Source organism: Schistocerca cancellata, chromosome 2 (genome assembly GCF_023864275.1).
Source record: "Schistocerca cancellata isolate TAMUIC-IGC-003103 chromosome 2, iqSchCanc2.1, whole genome shotgun sequence".
Lineage (NCBI taxonomy): Eukaryota > Metazoa > Arthropoda > Insecta > Orthoptera > Acrididae > Schistocerca > Schistocerca cancellata.
This window is the reverse complement of record NC_064627.1, coordinates 274654255-274678682: the sequence shown is the minus strand read 5'-3', so window position 1 is coordinate 274678682 and position 24428 is coordinate 274654255.

The following is a 24428-nucleotide window of genomic DNA, read 5'->3' as shown; positions in this document are numbered from 1 at the left end:
CTACAGATTTGCATGCGTCTTCTATAGTCCTCCTCATTAATCTTCTGGTTGAGTGGCACGTGGCCCAGACAGGATTTCTGTCTCTGCAAAATTGCGAACGGGGTTAAGTTGACTTTTTCCAGAAATATAGATTTGTCAGGGACTAATACACTACTGACCATTAACATTGCTACACCAAGAGGAAATGCAGATGATAAACGGGTATTCATTAGACAAATATATTATACTACACTCCTGGAAATGGAAAAAAGAACACATTGACACCGGTGTGTCAGACCCACCATACTTGCTCCTGACACTGCGAGAGGGCTGTACAAGCAATGATCACACGCACGGCACAGCGGACACACCAGGAACCGCGGTGTTGGCCGTCGAATGGCGCTAGCTGCGCAGCATTTGTGCACCGCCGCCGTCAGTGTCAGCCAGTTTGCCGTGGCATACGGTGCTCCATCGCAGTCTTTAACACTGGTAGCATGCCGCGACAGCGTGGACGTGAACCGTATGTGCAGTTGACGGACTTTGAGCGAGGGCGTATAGTGGGCATGCGGGAGGCCGGGTGGACGTACCGCCGAATTGCTCAACACGTGGGGCGTGAGGTCTCCACAGTACATCGATGTTGTCGCCAGTGGTCGGCGGAAGGTGCACGTGCCCGTCGACCTGGGACCAGACCGCAGCGACGCACGGATGCACGCCAAGACCGTAGGATCCTACGCAGTGCCGTAGGGGACCGCACCGCCACTTCCCAGCAAATTAGGGACACTGTTGCTCCTGGGGTATCGGCGAGGACCATTCGCAACCGTCTCCATGAAGCTGGGCTACGGTCCCGCACACCGTTAGGCCGTCTTCCGCTCACGCCCCAACATCGTGCAGCCCGCCTCCAGTGGTGTCGCGACAGGCGTGAATGGAGGGACGAATGGAGACGTGTCGTCTTCAGCGATGAGAGTCGCTTCTGCCTTGGTGCCAATGATGGTCGTATGCGTGTTTGGCGCCGTGCAGGTGAGCGCCACAATCAGGACTGCATACGACCGAGGCACACAGGGCCAACACCCGGCATCATGGTGTGGGGAGCGATCTCCTACACTGGCCGTACACCACTGGTGATCGTCGAGGGGACACTGAATAGTGCACGGTACATCCAAACCGTCATCGAACCCATCGTTCTACCATTTCTAGACCGGCAAGGGAACTTGCTGTTCCAACATAACAATGCACGTCCGCATGTATCCCGTGCCACCCAACGTGCTCTAGAAAGTGTAAGTCAACTACCCTGGCCAGCAAGATTTCCTGATCTGTCCCCCATTGAGCATGTTTGGGACTGGATGAAGCGTCGTCTCACGCGGTCTGCACGTCCAGCACGAACGCCGGTCCAACTGAGGCGCCAGGTGGAAATGGCATGGCAAGCCGTTCCACAGGACTACCTCCAGCATCTCTACGATCGTCTCCATGGGAGAATAGCAGCCTGCATTGCTGCGAAAGGTGGATATACACTGTACTAGTGCCGACATTGTGCATGCTCTGTTGCCTGTGTCTATGTGCCTGTGGTTCTGTCAGTGTGATCATGTGATGTATCTGACCCCAGGAATGTGTCAATAAAGTTTCCCCGTCCTGGGACAATGAATTCACGGTGTTCTTATTTCAATTTCCAGGAGTGTAGAACTGACATGTGATTACATTTTCACGCAGTTTGGGTGCATAGATCCAGAAAAATCAGTACCCAGAACAACCACCTCTGGCCGTAATAACGGCCTTGATACGCCTAGGCATTGAGTCAAACAGAGCTTGGATGGCGTGTACAGGTACAACTGCCCATGCAGCTTCAGCACGATACCACAGTTCATCAAGAGTAGCAACTGGCGTATGGTGACGAGCCAGTTGCTCGGCCACCATTGACCAGACGTTTTCAGTTGGTGAGAGATCTGGAGAATGTGCTGTCCAGGGCACAGTCGAACATTTTCTGTATCCAGAAAGACCCGTACAGGACCTGCAACAGGCGGTCGTGCATTATCCTCCTGAAATGTAGGGTTTCACAGGGATCGAATGAAGGGTAGAACCACGGGTCGTAACACATCTGAAATATAACGTCCACTGTTCAATTCGAACAAGAGGTGACCGAGACGTGTATGGCACCCCACACCGTCTCGCTGGATAATACGCCGGTATGGCCATGACGAATACACGCTTCCAGTGTGCGTTCACTGCGATGTCGCCAAACATCACGCTGCTGTAAACAGAACCTGGATTCATCCGAAAAAATGACCTTTTGCCAGTCGTGCACCCAGGTTCGTCGCTGAGTACACCATCGCAGGCGCTCCTGTCTGTGATGCAGCGTCAAGGGTAACCGCAGCCAAGGTCTCCGAGCTGATAGTCCATGCTGCGGCAAACGTCGTCGAACTGTCCGTATAGATGGTTGTTGTCTTGCAAACCTCCTCATCTGTTGACTCAGGGATCGAGACGTGGCTGCACGATCCGTTACAGCCATGCGAATAAGTTGCCGGTCATCGCGACTGCTAGTGATACGAGGCCGTTGGGTTCCAGCACGGCGTTCCGTATTACCCTCCTGAACCCAACGATTCCATATTCTGCTAACAGTCATTGGATCTCGACTAACGCGAGCAGCAATGTCGCGATACGATAAACCGCAATCGCAATAGGCTACATCCGACGTTTATCAAAGTCGGAAACGTGATGGTACGCATTTCTGCTCCTTACACGAGGCATCACAACAACGTTTCACCAGGCAACGCCAGTCAACTGCTGTTTGTGTATCAGAAATGGGTTGGAAACTTTCCACACGTCAGCACGTTGTAGGTGTCGCCACCGGCGCCAACCTTGTGTGAATGCTCTGAGAAGCTAATCATTTGCATATCACAGCATCTTCTTCCTCTCTGTTAAATTTCACGTCTGTAGCACGTCATGTTCGTGGTGTAGCCATTTTAATGGCCAGTAGTGTATGTAGGTTACGGGCAATAGTTGCCAGAGCGTTTGTTTCAATCCGCTCTTTTGAGATTCTCTCCTGACCTTCTTCGAAGTACTTCACTTTGCGTTCCTTCTACATTATCTGTAAAGAAGTAACATATTTTAGTTTCTTTTGGTTGTTAAAGACATTTTCAAACTAAACAACGCTCGACACACATAAACAACATAAACAAAATGAAAGCTACATTTCATCTGTGCGCCTTTTATAATAGTATCGCTCGGGTGCACACACAGCTGCAAAAGGAAGCCTCTTTGTCGAGCAATGTCACAGCTCTTGTCGTTCCTGGTGTCAGCTGAAACATCGTAGGCTCAACTATTTCTTCATCACCAGAATAATAGGACGGACGTCACATTCATATCTCTTGACAAGTAGTGGTAGTGGATGAACTGATCTCTCCGTTTTCTTCTTCTCAGTCCGTTTGTTATTCCTCAATTTTTCAGATGCATATGAAGGTAGTTCAAACAGAGAACCTTTTAAAATATTTGTTGTAGCTTTCTTAGTTGCAATTAGTCACGCTAGATACCTATTACCTATTTTACTTAATGACCATCTCCTGATCTGATTAATTACCAATTGCGAAAAGTCTAAATCCTTTAAAAAGGACATAGAAACCGTAAAATAAAAAGAACAGCACTACAATACACTAGTGTCAATATTGCGTGGCATCTAACATTTTACTAAAGACACTAGATGCCACACATAGTTATCACAAGTGTACTATAGTGCTCTACCATTTATTTTACAGGTTGTGACTATGCTCTTTTTAAAAAATTATGGCTTATAACAAATCGTCATTAATCACATCTGAATATGGTTACTAAATGTCATAAAAACTAATTATCCAGTGCAATCTGTTGCAGCTATGACTGCTAGAATATATATTTTAAACATTTACTCAGCTGCACAAACCTATTAACCGGTAATAAGACTTAACAGCATTCTGTTGACTGCAGTGATGTATCGTCACTGGATAATCGTAAGAAATGCAGAAAGACTTCTACAGTTTATCTTAAGGTTTCACGTCTGTCTACGACGAGATCCTTAGATACAAAGCACATGCTGAAATTGTCGAAGGACGAGAAAGAGAAGCTACCGTTTTCTTTACAGTGAAACTTTACCCGAATTTGACTTAAGCGATTTAGGGAAACCACGAGAAACCTAATACTGGTTGGCAAGGCGGAGATTTGAACCGTCGTTCTCCCTGAATGTGCGTCCAATGTTACACCACCTCAGTCTGTGTGTATCGTGGATGATAACGTGGTCTCTAGAAGTTAATCTAACCACAACGCTCCGTATGACATGAACGCGGTCTGTATCCATCCTCTCCCAAATGCAAGGGTTTGAAAAAATATGGAATCACTGAGAGAAAAGCATGCTTGAACTTAAATGCAGATTCTAACCACTCCTATAGGAGCCAGTGTCGTATCTGACCACGAACGACACCTGTCTAATATCATCACGTGGACCGAACAGTGTTCTGTGTAGTTGTGAGTGCATTATGCCAGTGATCTTAGTGAAGTCGAGAGTCAGCAAACTGTTGGTGCTCGTGTGGTGTGTGCTCCCATGACAAGGGAACAGAACTGTTTGGTGTTTATAGACGCACCGCATCGAATATTTATACCACATATAGGAAAGCGAAAAACACCATCCGCTAACCCACAATGTGGTCAAACTTTTGTTCTGACTGATCGTGATGGATGGTCATTGAAGAGTATTCTTATCAAAAACATGAGGACAAAAAGTGCAAAAGTCACTGCGAAACTAAATGTCGCCCTCGCGAATCCTGTGAGCACCAAAAGAACACGAAGTGGACTCCATAATCAGGGAATTGCAGGGTTTTTTTTTGGTCATCAGTCTACTGACTGGTTTTATGCGGCCCGCCACGAATTCCTTTCCTGTGCTAACCTCTTCATCTCAGAGTAGCACTTACAACCTACGTCCTCAATTATTTGCTTGACGTATTCCAATCTCTGTCTTCCTCTACAGTTTTTGCCCTCTACAGCTCCCTCTAGTACCATGGAAGTCATTCCCTCATGTCTTAGCAGATGTCCTATCATCCTGTCCCTTCTCCCTATCAGTGTTTTCCACATATTCCTTTCCTCTCCGATTCTGCGTAGAACCTCCTCATTCCTTACCTTATCAGTCCATCTAATTTTCAACATTCGTCTATATCACCACATCTCAAATGCTTCGATTCTCTTCTGTTCCGGTTTTCCCACAGTCCATGTTTCACTACCATACAATGCTGTACTCCAGACGTACATCCTCAGAAATTTCTTCCTCAAATTAAGGCCGGTATTTGATATTAGTAGACTTCTCTTGGGCAGAAATGCCTTTTTTGCCATAGCGAGTCTGCTTTTGATGTCCTCCTTGCTCCGTCCGTCATTGGTTATTTTACTGCCTAGGTAGCAGAATTCCTTAACTTCATTGACTTCGTGACCATCAATCCTGATGGTAAGTTTCTCGCTGTTCTCATTTCTACTACTTCTCATTACCTTCGTCTTTCTCCGATTTACTCTCAAACCATACTGTGTACTCATTAGACTGTTCATTCCGTTCAGCAGATCATTTAATTCTTCTTCACTTTCACTCAGGATAGCAATGTCATCAGCGAATCGTATCATTGATATCCTTTCACCTTGTATTTTAATTCCACTCCTGAACCTTTCTTTTATTTCCATCATTGCTTCCTCGATGTACAGATTGAAGAGTAGGGGCGAAAGGCTACAGCCTTTTCTCACACCCTTCTTAATACGAGCACTTCGTTCTTGATCGTCCACTCTTATTATTCCCTCTTGGTTGTTGTACATATTGTATACGGCCCGTCTCTCCCTATAGCTTTCCTCTACTTTTTTCAGAACCTTGAACAGCTTGCACCATTTTATATTGTCGAATGCTTTTTCCAGGTGGACAAATCCTATGAAAGTGTCTTGATTTTTCTTTAGCCTTGCTTCCATTATTAGCCGTAACGTCAGAATTGTCTCTCTCGTCCCTTTACTTTTCCTAAAGCCAAACTGATCGTCACCTAGCGCATTCTCAATTTTCTTTTCCATTCTTCTGTATATTATTATTGTAAGCAGCTTCGATGCATGAGCTGTTAAGTTGATTGTGCGATAATTCTCGCACTTGTCAGTTCTTGCCGTCTTCGGAATTGTGTGGATGATGCTTTTCCGAATGTCAGATGGTATATCGCCAGATTCATATATTCTACACACCAACGTGAATAGTCGTTTTGTTGCCACTTCCCCCAATAATTTTAGAAATTCTGATGGAATGTTATCTATCCCTTCTGCCTTATTTGACTGTAAGTCCTCCAAAGCTCTTTTAAATTCCCCTATCTCTTCTAAATCGAGTCCTGTTTCTTCTTCTATCACATCAGACAAATCTTTACCCTCACAGAGGCTTTCAATGTATTCTTTCCACCTATCTGCTCTCTCCTCTGCATTTAACAGTGGAATTCCCGTTGCACTCTTAATGTTACCACCGTTGCTTTTAATGTCACCAAAGGTTGTTTTGACTTTCCTGTATGCTGAGTCTGTCCTTCCGACAATTATATCTTTTTCGATGTCTTCACATTTTTCCTGCAGCCATTTCGTCTCAGCTTCCCTGCACTTCCTATTTATTTCATTCCTCAGCGACTTGTATTTCTGTATTCCTGATTTTCCCAGAACATGTTTGTACTTCCTCCTTTAATCAATCAACTGAATTATTTCTTCTGTTACCCATGGTTTCTTCGCAGCTACTTTCTTTGTACCTATGTTTTCCTTCCCAACTTCTGTGATGTCCATTCCTCTTCAACTGTACTGCCTACTGCGCTATTCCTTATTGCTGTATCTATATCGTTAGAGAACTTCAAACGTATCTCGTCATTCCTTAGTACTTCTGTATCCCACTTCTCTGCGTATTGATTCTTCCTGACTAATGTCTTGAACTGCAGCCTACTCTTCATTACTACTAAATTGTGATCTGAGTCTATATCTGCTCCTGGGTACGCCTTACAATCCAGTATCTGATTTCGGAATCTCTGTCTGACCATGATGTAATCTAATTGAAATCTTCCCGTATCTCCCGGCCTTTTCCAAGTATACCTCCTCCTCTTGTGATTCTTGAGCAGGGTATTCGCTATTACTAGCTGAAACTTGTTACAGAACTCAATTAGTCTTTCTCCTCTTTCATTCCTTGTCCCAAGCCCATATTCTCCTGTAACCTTTTCATCTACTCCTTCCCCTACAACTGCATTCCAGTCGCCCATGACTATTAGATTTTCGTCCCCCTTTACATACTGCATTACCCTTTCAATATCCTCATATACTTTCTCTGTCTGTTCATCTTCAGCTTGCGACGTCGGCATGTATACCTGAACTATCGTTGTCGGTGTTGGTCTGCTGTCGATTCTGAGTAGAACAACCCAGTCACTGAACTGTTCACAGTAACGCACCCTCTGCCCTACCTTCCTATTCATAACGAATCCTACACCTGTTATACCATTTTCTGCTGCTGTTGATATTACCCGATACTCATCTGACCAGAAATCCTTGTCTTCCTTCCACTTCACTTCACTGACCCCTACTATATCTAGATTGAGCCTTTGCATTTCCCTTTTCAGATTTTCTAGTTTCCCCACCACGTTCAAGCTTCTGACATTCCACGCCCCGACTCGTAGAACGTTATCCTTTCGTAGATTGAATAATCTTTTTCTCATGGTAACCTCCCCCTTGGCAGCCCCTCCCGGAGATCCGAATGGGGGACTATTCCGGAATCTTTTGCCAATGGAGAGATCATCATGACACTTCTTCAATTACAGGTCACAAGTCCTGTGGATACACATTACGTGTCTTTAATGCAGAGGTTTCCATTGCCTTCTGCATCCTCATGTCGTTGATCATTGCTGATTCTTCCGCCTTTAGGGGCAATTTCCCACCCGTAGGACGAGAGAGTGCCCTGAACCTCTGTCCGCTCCTCCGCCCTCTTTGACAAGGCCGTTGGCAGAATGAGGCTGACTTCTTATGCCGAAAGTCTTCGGCCGCTAATGCTGATTATTTATCAAAATTTAGGCAGTGGCGGGGATCGAATCCAGAACCGAAGACGTTTTGATTATGAATCAAAGACGCTACCCCTAGACCACGGGTACTGCAGGGTTAGCGGAATACAAAACCATTGATTACTGATGCAGATGCCCGTAATAGGGAAACGTGGTGCAGAAGCCTTAAAGTCTGGACTATGGGGCAAATGAAGAAGTCATTTCGCCAGATGACTCTAGTTTCCCACTGTTTCCAACTTCTGCTGAAGTTTAAGTTCAAGACTGATCATATGGGCAGCTGTGTCGTGGTATTTAATGCCCCCCCCCCCATGAGACACCAAAATCTCATTACTGACAAGGATTATGTGGTACAATTCCAAGACGACAGTACCTACGTTCACGTAGCTCGCTTCGCCCAGGCCTGGTTTTGTAGTGTGGATGAGCTGTTGCATGTCTGCTGGCCTCCATAGTCATCATATCTCAACATTACTGAGCTTTATGGTCTACTTTGGAGAGAAGGACTCGTGATAGCAATATATCTCCATCAACAGTACCGGAACTTGGCACTATATTTCGGAAGAAAGGTATATGATTCCTTTTATAACCATATAAGGCCTGTATTTTTTGATTCTGAGACTCGTGGAATTTGTCTTAGATACTAGTGGGTTTCCCACACCATCTTAGGCACGTTTTTGTTTAATAATTTCTTATTTTTTTCACTCCAGATATTTGTAATTGTGCTCCATCTCTAGTGACCTCGATGTCGACGGCATGATGAACTCCTTACAGTGGTCTCTCTACTGACTGACATATTCTGAAGGTTACCGAGTTTTCAACGTCAGGCGTGAACATGCCCTAGAAATGCACATACATTTCTTGACTTAGATTCGTGACGGCTTTAGAATACAAAGGGTACATGGGTTTGTCGTGGTGTTCTCGGTTTAGTTGGTCTCTTCCGTTTGCAGAACCTGAAAGTGCTTGCCCTGAAAGACCAAAGCCGCGAATGAAAGAGCTCCCTCTCTCATAAATCTGTTCGCAGGGATCGGGAAACGACGAACGCTCCACGTCTAGCGGTTTCCATTGTCCGCTGTCACAGTCAGACACCGGGAAATTCTTTCATTGCTTCCTTGTGAACGTGTGTGTGCGCGCGCGTGTGTGTATGTGTGTGCAGAAAGCAGGGCGAGTTGGAGGTGGGGGGTGTGGAAGGGTGGAAAGGCGGGGGGGAAAGAGAGGGTGGTACGGCTGCGTAGACTATGAGAACAAAAAGCGGGCTCAAAAGTAATTGTATTTTTACGATAGCGGTGTAAGGCGGACGGCGCGGCGTGGAGTTGAATTAGGACTGGCGGCAGTGGGGTGGTTTTTTCCTCTCTCAAGCGGCTCCTGGCTCGCTTGGCACCGCGCCGTCTGCTGATGGAAAAACCCCGCCTTCTCTCACGACGCTCATTCCTCACGTCCGCTTCCTGGCTGCCAAAATTATCCGCTCAAGTTTTTGCGACGAGCCTCCGTCTGACATTGGAGCCGGCGTCCCATGCTGTACGGTTATGCGGAAATTCGTTTTCCTTTCAGGAAATGATGTCCATTGGCTGCCACTTTACAAATGTTGCTATCATTGGACTTGAGAGGAATTGCAGCCCTCGCTAAAAGTGAGCTCTTGGAGCGTTTTACTCATTCAGTTAGATGTCGCTCTGGTGACTAATAACGTTTTCGTAAAATCAGCTATTCACGAAAACATTTATAGCCCTTTTGCTGCTACAGACGTGCTCTTTACGTTCCGTGCTGAGGGCAGTTTTTGTTGTGGCTGTACTGCTCGCCAAATGCTGCTGCCAGTGCTGAGAGACGGCATCGTCGCCGATATGGAATACTTATCACCCGATTTTTCGAAAACTATTATATTGAAAATATTTCTTTTTTTACATGTTACAGTGTGATATCTTTCACTGTCCGTCATACTTACGGCTTTGCTTCAAATTAAGTAAAACAGTGAGCGAAATGTTACAGAGTTAAAAACGTATTGGGTAAACTTCGCGTATGGGGAGTTTACGGAATACATTGCAGTAAATGAAATGCAGATAAGATATCGACATTTTACTTAAATTTGCAAACACGATATCTCACTTTGTTCTCGAGTTACTGGGTTCTATGCGTGACGGACGGTCCAACGCACCGTGCCTATTCATGTCCTTCCACATCGCGAATCATGTGGTCATAATAGACTTCATATATTATAAACGATTCAAGATATCAAACCGAGATAGCGCAAATGATAGCGCACAATGAGGTATATGTGTTTTATGACAAGTACTCGAAACTTTTTATTCACCGAGGTATGGGAGTAACTCGTCCGCAGCAGTGAGAGGTCGGTGGTTCAAGATACGTACAAGCTTCCATAGCACTTGTATGAGTGTGTGATGTCTGTTCTTTCGGACATGTCCGAAAGAACAGAACGCACGCAGATTCCGCAGCTATGATACATATTACGTAAACTGAAGGCAGAGTGGGAGAAATGAAAGCCAAGGGACTATTAATGTCAACTGCATCAGAACTTTATGCAGAATCAGCAGCAATGAGTGAAAAAGTGGGCCGAGCCGGGATTCCAATCCAGGATCTCCTGCTTATTAGGCAGTTGTGTTAACCGCTGCGATACCCGGAAGCATTGTTCATTGCATTTGCGAGGACTCACCCGGTACCCCTCCCGACCGATACACATTCCCGCCCGGCACCACCCATCTGCTGTCCCTGTTTATGTCCTCCGTGCTCGATTCTTTGAGATTGCCGCAAGAGGTCGGATGTAACTGTCCATCCACACTGAAGGTGGTGGGTTCATTGCCCATCAAGGCAAATCGATTATATGCATCCATGGTGTTTCTTCTTTCGCATATGTCTGAAAGATCGGACACCACGCCGAATCCGCAGCTGTGATACATGTTATGTAAAGCCCCAACGTAGCTGACATCAATTGCCCCTTCCCTTTCCCTGTCTCTCTCCCGCACCCACCTTCCATTTACAACCACCTTTAGTGCAGATGCGCCATTATGTCCGATCTCCTAACAATGGAGGACATGGACAGGAACTGCTGGTAGGTGGCGCTCAGTGGGAATGTTGGTCAGCCGGAAAGCGTCCCGAGACAGTCTGCGCAACTACAATTAGTGCTGCGTTCAGATAGCGCCGTGGTTGACGCATCAGTCTAACAAGCAGGAAATCCCACACATCGGTAGTGGATGATAAGGCGTCAGTTTGGGCCCCGATTTGCCGTCTTGGCCAGAACGTGAAGTGTAGCTTTGCTCTGCTATATTACTAACATCTGTTTGCAGCAGAACATTACAACATAAGGTTTTAAACACTATGACCTACCTGCAACTGACGTTTCCATTGGAATCAAGATAGATTACGAACATGAGAAACCTTATTCATGTTCTTCACACATGATATTCTTTGTGTGATGAATAGAATAACCTAGGAGGATTTGATGTTCCTAGACGGGTGAAATGCTTTGAATTCAGTGCCTTACTGACTCCTTCTATGGAAAGGATATTCCAGTGGTAGCGTGGAGGGAAGCAGAAATACGAGGGCTACCCGGAAAGTAACTTCCGATCGGTCGCTAAATGGACACCACTGTGAAAATTAGATGAAGCTTTGCACGGACGTATTGGTCAGTGTCTCTAGTACGCCCATCGATCGCATCACGTCGCTCTTTTAAGGTGTGGTCGCTTAAATATGCCTAGAAAATAGGTATCCCGCCAAATACGAGACCTCGGTGAGAAATTTACCCCGAAGCTATACAGCCCACATAACATAACTGTCATGCGTATCCCCTTTCGAAACAATTCTCAGCCGCATTCTTCAGGGGCAATGAAGATTCTCCTGCAGCGTTTCCGAAGGGAAATGTTTGATCACCCACAATACAGCCCGTAATTGGCTCCCTCTGAGTTTCATCTCTCCTCACATGAATCGGTGGCTGTGAAGACAACATTTTGGCTCGGACAGCGAGCTGTAGAGTAGTGTAGAGAATTGGCGGCAAGCATTGGCGGCTGCCTTCTAGGAGGACAATGTTGGAAAGTTGCTACAACGCTATTACGAATGTCTAAGTCTGAGCGGCAACTATGCAGATTAGTTTGTAGAAGTTTTAGTTAACTGTACCAAATAAATTTTTTTTCATGTTCACAGTGGTATTCATTTCGCGGCCGATCGGAACTTACTTTCCGAACATCCCTTGTATTCTGGCGCATGCCAAAAAAGCTGTCATTAGTAACAGAACTTTGCTGATTTCAGATTTTCGTATGGAAATAAGGAATAACTTTGAAACTGTTGGTTTGGAGCAGAGCATTGTAGAGAAGTGGAAAGTGGATCACCGGAAATTCGGAGAGGAAAAAATTGATTGCGTTTGAATGTTACAATTTTAGTGGAGATGTAAAGTAAGAACTGAAGAAGCAGCACAAAGAATACAAGAGGAAAGCAGCCTTTTCAAGGTGTGACAGAAATGGTTTTCAATAATTCTTTATTATAGACTAGTTTTTCTAAGCAAAAGTATTTGTTTCCTTGTAAGTTTGAAAATCAATCCGTGTGTGAAACAAAATACGTTTTATCGGATTTGAGATACATTTTGAACAACGACCTTCATCGACGTTTGTAAGTTATGTAAATTTTATTACACTGAGTCATGTCGACAGGGAAATGCCAGGTGAACAATAACGTTTGTCATATAAAAATTCTAACTCTTTGATACAATCATTAACCTCAGTAACTTTATATAGTCTTCGTACATCCGTATTTAAACTGGATGAAGGTATGATTTTTATTAAAATTAAATTCCTCCAGCTGTACTTAAGATTTTTTATTTACTTCGCTAGTAGTTTCGGCGTTGCGTCAACACCATTTTCCGGCCCGTACACTTTGATGAAATCGGTTGTGTGTGGCTCTGTCCAGAAGTCCGCGGTGAGATCAACACGTGGTCCACATGGATGGCGAGCAGTAACTTACTTTAAGTCCCATCATGAGAATAAATTACAACGGCAAATGCGTCTACGTTCTAAATTAGTGTATACTTACAAAAGTCAGAACCGGTAGCCTAGAACTTGCATTTATGAGTGTGGAAGACGTATTCGCACGCCGCATTCTGTTGACACCCAGTGATTAAAATATGTCCTTAGATTTAGAAACGACTGCAGTCTCCCGTACGGCTTGCAGTCACTATGAGTATCAACAAGGCATAGGGCCAGTCACTTCGTGTGGGCACTTCATCTGGCTAGAAAATAGTGGTGAACTTAACTTTCGTATCGAAATTAAAAGTTTACCCTTGCACCAATTGTAAGTTGCTGGTTCAGGTGATAGCCGATGAGCTACACCGCTCACGCGTTCATTATTAGCCGATGAGCTACATCGCTCACTCGTTCATTACTCAATACGAATCCAGTCGTCATAGCGTTTCACGTTCTCCGATTTAAAAAGTGTATGTCTATTACAAATGTGTGGGGCTATTTTCGGTCGAGAGTAAGATACTAACCTGCCTCAAGGATAATTCGACCGTAAGGAAAGTGCGGATCTCACTTGATAGCATTGGTCTCCGAGATCGACCTGATCTTCCGGTGCTTGATTTTTCTTCTTGTTTTGGTTCAGGTTCCTGAGAAAGATTTTGTGTACCTCCCTTTCCCACTCTGAGTGAACTAGTACATCACTTACGAGCAGCAAATGCTGTAACTGTAACATTTTCATGCTCATGAAAGTATGGAGCTAATTTGATTAACATCGTGCGTTGTGTGAAGCCACATTGAGAGCTTGTGAAAGGTAAATGAAATCATTCATCCTTTATGTAATTCTAAAAGTACCCCAAGGTTGTGTGTAATGCATGTAAAAGATATTGGCTACCGTTGTAAATGTTTTGAAAACGAAAGCTTCTTATTCCTACAGCTAATTTGGAATTCACTCCACGTTTCTGTCTCCATTCACGCAGTCACCTGAAATAGGATGAACTTTATTAGAACGTTTTGTACGTGGATTTTATGTCAATGATTGGTATGAACAAAACTCCATGCCTGAAGAAAGACACCTGGACCTACGAGATTCTCTTCGTACTCTCGTCATAGCTTCGTGCGTCTCAGGTTACTGTTGGTACTGGGTACATAAATCTGTTAGTGTTGAACATTCCGCAGCTTTTAAATTTTTGTGCTTTCACTCTGTGCTTGTCTCTCTACTCTCTACGCAACCACTTCAAGGCTCACGTATGTGTGAGGTACCGCAGCCATTAGGGCATAATGACAACTGAAGTTGACGAATACCTGTTGCTACGTAAACGCTCGCATGAGAGGAATGGAACTTTTTAAATTTCTGCTGCCTGTTAACTCCCTCCCGACATCTTTTCAAATTACTCAGAGCTTTCTATTTAAACCAATGGAGAGCACTCTATAAAAGCTGTTCTGGAGAGAGCAATAAATGCTCTCATAATATCTTACGCGAAAGCGTTGTAACGATGAGAAAATTTGAAGCACACGTCCCCATTAAAAGGCGTAACTGCGGCCTATAATAGCCATTGAGCTTTTACTTCACCCATTAAAATGCGAGAGGAACGTAAAACTCCCTGCTCAAACTTTTTATAACGGACTGTAAAATTACGGCGTATGAATTTCTTATGTGAAATGCCACTTTTTTCAGACGCAGGGTCTTCGATCGGGATACCATGCAGAGCGTTCATTGCAATGTGAATGAGTGAAAATTAAGCGTCCTAGAGCTGCTAATATCTCCATCCGTTATAGAGGTGTCTGCACAGAGTTTTCCTAAGGACATAACAGTAAAAGGAAAAAAAGTATGAAGGCTACTGAATATTGTACTAAATGTTAACACTGCCCTGCAGGCTCCATTTTTGGAAGGACTGTTGCATGGCTTATGTATTCATTACTACCAACGATTATTCCACGAGACTCGAAGTACCTTTTCGTTACTGTCTGAAACTTTTCGTTACCCAGCTGCCTTCTCTCCCACACGTTCGTGCAGCTCGAAAGCGTTTGTATTTCTCCAACGTCTTATTGTCAGCAGTGCAAGTTGTTCGTTACGCAGATTACCCAACAAATTCTCTCACGCGCCGTGTTTGCTTTCCGCGCCCCCCATGCAACTCGTGCCCGAACGCGCCCGACAGGGGGGCGCGTTAAAACGGTCGCATCCGGAATTTGAGGTGGCGTGCCTGTCCTGGATCGAATCCGCTCGGTGGCGACGAGGGCCGGTGAGTCGGCCAGCTGGATTTTGTTTTTAGGTGGTTTCCCACATCCGAATATGTGAATATGGGGTTGGTATCCACGTCTGGCTCCAGTTACATGACTTGCAAACATTTATGAAAAGTTCTCGCAGTTGCACCTAAGATGGCACTAGACGCAGACGTGTGGCATACACAAATTCCATCGTGGTGCTGAGGGGCGTGGGGGAGGGGAGCAGTAAGGGCGGTAGGAAAGATATCCGCCCGCTACTACCACTAAATCGAAATAGGCACATCAAAAACAAGTTTTGCATCACCCCAGTTCCCAGAACTCGTGAAGATAGACGTTAACTGTGGATATTGTATCACAGACATAGTCCTTTGGCTATTCAGAAATGTCACTAAACCCGCCCAAAGAGGTAAACAATCATGCATGAACAGCGCCTATAGGACGGAAGGGGTGCGACAGCCGATCAGTTCCAGTCATTCCATCAGGAAGGAGGTACACGGCTCGTGTTGTCTGTAGCTCAACCACACCTAGACGGTCAATACCGTGGTTAGGATCACGTCCGCATTGTTACTTTGTACCAGGAAGGGCTCTCAACACGTCCAGGCGTCACAGAGTGAACCAAAGCGATGTTGTTCGGACATGGAGGAGATAAAGTCGATGACACTCCTCGCTGAGGCCACCCAAGGGCTACTGCTGCAGTGGATGACCCCTACCTAAGGATTACGGCTCGGAGGAAACCTGACAACAACAGCACCATAATGAATAATGCTTTTCGTGCAGCCAGAGGACGTCGTGCTAAGACTGAAAGTGTGCGCAATAGGCTGCATGATGCGCAACTTCACTCCCGACGTCCATGGCGGGGTCCGTCTTTGCAACCACGACACCATGAAGCACGTTACATATGACCCCAACAACACAACGTGCCGAATTGACTGCTCGGGATTGGTATCACGCTTTCTTCAACGATTAGTGTAGCATATGCCTTCAACCAGACAATCGTCGGAGGCGTGTTTGAAGGCAACCCGGTCAGCCTGAACGCCTTAGACACACTGTGTAGCGAGTGCAGCAAGGTGGAGGTTCCCTGATGTTTTGGGGTGTCATTATCTGGGGCATACGTACTCCGCTAGTGGTCATGGAAGGAGCCGTAATTGCTGTAATGGCTGTACGATACGTGAATGCCATCCTCTGACCGACAGTGCAACCACATCGGCAGCATACTGGCGAGGCATTCGTCTTCATGGACGACAATTCGCACCCCCATCGTGAACCTCTTCAGGATGACTTCCTTCAGGATAACGACATCGCTCGACTAGAGTGGTCAGTATGTTCCCCATACATGTATCCTATCAAACATGCCGGGGATAGATTGAAAAGAGTCGTTTATGGACGACGTGACCCACCAGCCGTTCTGATGGAGCTACGCTGAATCGCCGTTGAGGAGCGGGACAATGTGGACCAACAGTGCCGTGATGAACTTGTTGATAGTATGCCACAACGAATACAGGCATGCATCTATGCAAGAGGACGTGCTACTGGGTGTACAGCAGTCTGGATCACCACCTCTGGAGGTCTCGCTGTTTGGTGGTACAAAATGCATTATGTGTTTTTGATGAGCAATAAAAAGGGCGTAAATGATGTTTATGTTGATCTGTATTCCAATTTTCTGTACAGGTTCCGGAACTCTCGGAACAGAGGTGATGCAAAACTTTTTTTGATGTGTGGAACATGCCGAACCCGTGGAGACGATGGAGAAGGACAGCAAGAAGAAGAAGAAGAAGATGAAATTTGTGTCTTACAGGGACGTACTCCATTGTATTCGTAATCCTCCAGTTCATTCCTTCACACGGTACAGTTTCCACCGTACGACAAATCGCCTTCTTTTCGACTGACCACAGCGTTAAACGGGGGTCTCGACAGGGCTACAGCAAGTGGTCAAACAAAGATATCCTACATCTACTGCAGAGGCCGGGCACCGTATGTAATGCAATGCCGTGACAAATCTACGTTTACATCGCGAACAGCGCACGGGATAAACGAACACTTAAATCTTTCTGTGTGACCTCTGATTTATTATGATTAACATTTCTCCCTATGCAGGTGGACGCCAACAAAATATTTTCACATTCTGAGCCAGAAGTAGGTGATTGAAATTTAATGTGAAGATCCTGTCACAAAAAAACGCATTTACTTTAATAAATGCCACACCAATTCGTGTCTCATTCCTGTGGTACTCTTTCCCCTGCTTACAGATAATACAAGACGATCTGCTCTTCTTTGTCCTCCATCAATCCCATCTGATGCGGACCCCACAGTGCATGGCACTACTCCGGAAGAGTGCGGACGTGCTGGTGTAAGCAGTCTCTTTAGTAGATCTTTTGCATTTGCTAAGTGTTAAGTTCGTAAAACACAGTTTTTAGTATGATGTCCCCACAACAATATGTGTGTGGTCGTGCCAGTTTGTTATTCATAACTGTAATCCTTAAATATTTAGTTAACTTTAAAGGCCTTAGATTTTTGTGGAATATTGAATTCCCTTCATTGCTGAGGTGGATGACTTCACACTTTTCATTAGTTGAAGCCAGTTATCAATTTCAACTGGTATTATTTCGGTCACTTACATCTGTCTGCACGTTTAGTATACTTCTTGTGATTAAAAAGAGTTCTAAGCTTGTAAATGCAATCAGGAATTCCAAATAAAGTGAGGCCAACATCCCTCGATGTTAACAGCCTTTACGGTAATGTCGCAATAAAAGAAACGACTGAAGTTATTGGACGTAGTCTACTAAGCTAAATGCTGTCGAGTGTGTAGAACTAACTGAGCTCTTAGAGCTTGTTTCAACCTACAGTTCCTTTAGCTTCAGTAGCAAAACGTATTGCCAAAAAATGATCTTATGCTGACATATCTGTGAACTAATAACTTTTAAAGTCATAGCTGAAACGCCAAACATCTTGTATTGTAACGTAATAAAAAACGATGAGTCTATGTCGTAGATGGCCTTTATTATTATTTCACAGTAACCTGTTTCAGTGACATACAGGCCCGCTTCAGGCAAGTAATGGTCTGTCAACTGCCTGACGCCAGGTGCCCATTAGAACTTTCAAGGGCTCAGCGCATCAACTACCCGCGTCGCAAATGGAGACATTACATGGTCCGAAGGTGGTCTACTTATGACTGAAACTAGTTACCATGCCATAATAATTAACACCATTTGCGATTTTGGCTGTTTTCCGTTACATTTTTCTGAACGACTTACAACAGAAACTTACCACTAATTTCCGTTAACTAAAAGAAAACACAATTCATTACAAACGTGAAACTTCATCCGAGCAGGCCTTGAAGGTCCAACGGTATCGACCGACCGCCGTGTCATGCTCTGGCGGCAGGCATCATTGGATGCGTATGTGGAGCGGCAAGTGGTCAGAACACCATTCTCCCAGATGTTGTCAGTTTTCGTGACTGGAGCCGCTACTCCTCAATCAAATAGCTCCTCAATTGGCCTCACAAAGGCTGACGTGCACCCAGCTTGCCACAGCGCTCGCCTGGTTTCACTACAAGTGCTAGCCAAGCCCAACAGAGGTTTACTTCGGTAATCTGACGGAAACCGATGTTAACATTCTGGCAGTGTTGTTGTAATGTAGTGAACTCATGTGCACAAACTGTATGCAAAATGCACCCACAAATAACGTTTACCACGGAGGCAGAGGAAGGAAACTCCTTTAACCATCTGTAACTAATGCTTAACAAAGCATATATTTTCTATTTTCAGGAAACGTACGTGTGCAGATCTTATCAATGACAGATCCTACAGTCCAACACGTTATAAAAGAGCCTGTATCGTATGAATGATTCACCGTCACTTTCGTTTAACCTTGGTCGACAATGAAATGTGAAAAGAACTCTTGTCTTCTAAGGTAAGTTGCAAAAACCAATCGTTTCTCGCAAATGAAGTTATTCGACCGTACAACTGTCCAAAAAAATAAATAGCATACAAACATACACTTGCCCAAAAAACGGAAGTAATAAAGAAAGAGTTAAAACAATTCAGTTGGAATTTTAAGGTAATATGTCCCGGAAAATCAAGAAATGATATAGAAAATGTAATGTAAGACGTAGTTTTCTAGTAAACTAAGAATTGACGTAAAACACGAGTTCAGAAACCATATATAAGAAATTCGATGACACTGGGATGTGTAGGGCAGTATTGACTGCCTTCTGTGACAGGTGCGATATCGGCCAAACCGGCCGCTCTTTTAATGTAAGTTTTATAGAACATTTAGAACCACGCAACATAACTGTCTTGGGCTGAATTTAGAGGAGACGGGTTATTCGTAGAAATAGTATACACACTTTATTGATCTGGATGGTCTTTTATTCGAGTCTGAGGTAGTACTTTTTCACATCGATTACTTGTTCTGTTAAAGTACTGAGCATCAAAATGGTGCAAAAGGCTCTAAGCACTATGGGACCTAACATCTGAGGTTATCAGTCCCCTAGACTTAGAACTACTTAAACCTAACTAACCTAAGGACATCACACATCCATTCCCGAGGCAGGATTCGAACCTGCGACCGTGGCTTACTGAGCATTTTCAGATGGGTTAAAATTAAATACAAGCATTGATAAGTGTAAGACATCATATAACAGAACAGATGCAGAACAAACAGTCGTTTGCAAATGCTTTGTTCAGAACCCACTGGCCACTAATGTAACTGCAAGCTCACTCCACGCTCTGCGCTCATAGCTAGCACACCGCGCCTCGTACACGTCCACAGCGACGCTGGGAGGTCACAGCACCAAGTTACGACTCCAGAAGATGGGCATATAAGAGCCGGAAACTGGACGTGTATAGTAAAAGAACTTCACAATTGTAACGGTATTTTCAACCCTGTGGTAACTGCAAGGGATTTAATTATCGACCGTGGATGCCAGTTGTCCTTTTTAACACAACGGCCTCTTAAAAGGGTGAGCCATTCTGATTCTTCCCGTGACCTGTCCGCTATGTTTGTTACTTTCTCACTAGGTTTCCACGTCAACATCATTAGGCCTTATCCGCTTACTAACGCCGTGTAGAGTAGAATGTGTTACCCATCTTCAAGAACCACGGAGTCCTTCACTCTCGGAAACGGACTCTTCTGAAAATCTAGATCATATCTGATCATCATGTTTCACATTCATTCACTTCATTTTGTGGATATTAGATGAGAATACCTGCAGCGATAATATAACCAAAGAGCACATTCTAATTTCTATGATGCTGCGTTGCTAAAAGAGCCGTCGCGCGCTGGAATCGGGTAAGTAAACTTCCCAAGTTCGTGTAAGAAGATTACCGCAATTTCATGTCGGCTGCGACGCCTTAGGAAATATGGCCTGCGTCCTCATCTTCCCAACGAGAACAGAAAGGAGTCTTCGCAGAGTGTAGCTTGTGAAAATGTCTGCGAAAACGCCGTAGTTAAAATTCAGTCGTGCTATTAAAGAGGACAGGCAACGTGACACCGAGTGTAGGTGGGATTCCGTGGTCTAATGAACCGTCTAGTGGATTATTACAATTTCTTTCCTCGGCGGTTCGCTCTTTTTTCCCCAATCTCATGCCTCTAAATAGTACGTACCTCTGATATGTACACTCCTGGAAATTGAAATAAGAACACCGTGAATTCATTGTCCCAGGAAGGGGAAACTTTATTGACACATTCCTGGGGTCAGATACATCACATGATCACACTGACAGAACCACAGGCACATAGACACAGGCAACAGAGCATTCACAATGTCGGCACTAGTACAGTGTATATCCACCTTTCGCAGCAATGCAGGCTGCTATTCTCCCATGGAGACGATCGTAGAGATGCTGGATGTAGTCCTGTGGAACGGCTTGTCATGCCATTTTCACCTGGCGCCTCAGTTGGACCAGCGTTCGTGCTGGACGTGCAGACCGCGTGAGACGACGCTTCATCCAGTCCCAAACATGCTCAATGGGGGACAGATCCGGAGATCTTGCTGGCCAGGGTAGTTGACTTACACCTTCTAGAGCACGTTAGGTGGCACGGGATACATGCGGACGTGCATTGTCCTGTTGGAACAGCAAGTTCCCTTGCCGGTCTAGGAATGGTAGAACGATGGGTTCGATGACGGTTTGGATGTACCGTGCACTATTCAGTGTCCCCTCGACGATCACCAGTGGTGTACGGCCAGTGTAGGAGATCGCTCCCCACACCATGATGCCGGGTGTTGGCCCTGTGTGCCTCGGTCGTATGCAGTCCTGATTGTGGCGCTCACCTGCACGGCGCCAAACACGCATACGACCATCATTGGCACCAAGGCAGAAGCGACTCTCATCGCTGAAGACGACACGTCTCCATTCGTCCCTCCATTCACGCCTGTCGCGACACCACTGGAGGCGGGCTGCACGATGTTGGGGCGTGAGCGGAAGACGGCCTAACGGTGTGCGGGACCGTAGCCCAGCTTCATGGAGACGGTTGCGAATGGTCCTCGCCGATACCCCAGGAGCAACAGTGTCCCTAATTTGCTGGGAAGTGGCGGTGCGGTCCCCTACGGCACTGCGTAGGAGCCTACGGTCTTGGCGTGCATTCGTGCGTCGCTGCGGTCCGGTCCCAGGTCGACGGGCACGTGCACCTTCCGCCGACCACTGGCGACAACATCGATGTACTGTGGAGACCTCACGCCCCATGTGTTGAGCAATTCGGCGGTACGCCCACCCGGCCTCCCGCATGCCCACTATACGCCCTCGCTCAAAGTCCGTCAACTGCACATACGGTTCACGTCCACGCTGTCGCGGCATGCTACCAGTGTTAAAGACTGCGATGGAGCTCCGTATGCCACGGAAAACTGGCTGACACTGACGGCGGCGGTGCACAAATGCTGCGCAGCTAGCGCCATTCGACGGCCAACACCGCGGTTCCTGGTGTGTCCGCTGTGCCGTGCGTGTGATCATTGCTTGTACAGCCCTCTCGCAGTGTCCGGAGCAAGTATGGTGGGTCTGACACACCGGTGTCAATGTGTTCTTTTTTCCATTTCCAGGAGTGTAGTTCGGACTTCAGTCCCAGTTATATACGTTTGCTTGCCTGTGTGGTCGAGATATACTTCGTGACTGCACCCAAGAGAAGATAACAGCCCTTCAATCCTATCGCGCGGTCTGAGGCTCCTTGTGATGGTCCGCGCCGTTCCCCCCGTCGGAGGTTCGAGTCTTCTCTCAGGCATGGGTGGGTGTGTGTCTTGTCCAAAGCGTCAATTAGGTTAAGTTAGATTAAGTAGTGTGTAAGTTTAGGGACCGATGGCCCAAGCAGTTTGATCCCATAAGACCTTACCACAAATTTACAATTTTTTAGCACCTCAACCCTCCTGTGTCTAGAAGAGTTTTATCGTCTAACTGACGCAATTTTTTTTAGAATTCTTACACAAGGTAATGCAACACTTTCGAAGCTTTTATGGCGAAATACAGGGCTTCAAGTATGTGTTTTACAGCCATGATGCTAAAATAAATAAAACGCACTTATGAAGACGATGAATGTGTAGGACGCTCTCAATGGAGGCATTGCTTTCAGATTTATCATTGTGGATCATGTGTAGGACGCTCAGTATTTTTAGATTTATCACAGTACCGCGAAATAATTTTAGTTGATGCTGTTTTTCCGTCTTTAGCCCTAAGACTGATTAATTCAGCTCTCTATTCCAGTTGTCTGCCGAAACTGGTCTGCATATTATCAAAACTGTCACATTCCAAACCACCTGTCATGTGGCTTTCTTGTGTCATCGGTCTTCGGGTTGGTTTGATGTGGACCCCTACGAATTCCTCTCCTGTGGCAATCTCTTCACCTCACAGTAGCACGGGCACCCAATGTGTTGGTTAATTGTTGGCTACATTTCACTCTCTGTCTTGCCTTTAGCCTCTACAGCTGATTGACGTTATTCCTTGAAATCGTAATTCGTATCCTATTATGTAGTCTCTTCTCGTTGACAATTCGCACATGCCCCTCACCTCGCGGATTCTACAGAGAACTTCTTCACTTCTTATCAGTTCAGCTAAATGTCAGCATCCTTCTATAGCACCACGTCTGAAACGTTTCGATTCTGTTCTTTTGCAATTTACCCACAGTCCATAATTCAATACCATACAATGAAGTGCTCCAGACGCAGAGTCTCAGGAATTTCTTTCTCAACTTGAACAGATATTTAGTACTAAAGGAGTTCTTTAAGTCGGGAAAGCCTACTTTGCCTGTGACAGTCTGCTATTTATGTCTTCCCTACTTCTTTCGTCACCAGCTACTTTGTTTCCAAGATATCAATATTTCTCATCCTCGTCTACTCCATGGTTTCCCATTTTTATGTTTATTACTGCTACTCGCCATTACTTACGTTTTTCTGGTTTACTCTCGGCCCATAGAGTGTTCACTAAAAGATTCACTACTTTCAACAGTTCTTACAATTATTCTTCACTTTCACTGAGGATAGCAACGTCATAAGCGAATCTTGTCATTGACCCTTTCACCCAGAACTTTAAACTCACCTCAGAACCATTCTTTTATTTCCCCATTGCTTCTTCGATATATGCATTAAACAGTAAGACTATACAGTAAAGACTATATCCCCCTTTTCAATTTGAGTACTTTGTTCTTGATGTTCCATTCATACTCGTTTTTCCCCCGTGCTTCTTAAACATACTGCATGATAATCACCTTTCCTACAGTTTACACCTATTTTCTTAAGATCGACGAACGACTTTTCCTCTGTACATAGGCGAACTTTTTTTCTTCTAGATCGAAAAATCATATGAACGCCTTTGTTTTATATTCTCATATATAGGACTGTCCCTACGACTTTTTCCTACACCTACACCTGCACCTACATACATACTTTGGAAGCAACCACATGATGCATGGCGAAGAGTACCTTGTGTTATCACAGGTCACTTCATTTTCAAAAACTGCGACGGTAGAATGTCTGTTTATATATCTCCGCAGGAACCCTAATTTCTTCTGTCTACGTCATCCTTACGTAAAATGTATCTTGGCGTTGGCGGTAGCAGAACCGTTCTGCAGGCAGTTTCAAACCCCAGTTTTCTACATTCTCTCATAGTGTTTCGCGAAGGAACGTCGTCTTCCCTCCAGAGATTCCCATTTGAAATCACGAAGCATCTGCGTAATACTTGCAAGCTGATAGAACCTACGGGTAACAAATCTAGCAGCCCGCTTGTGAAATGCTTCGATGTCTTCTCTTAATCTCTCT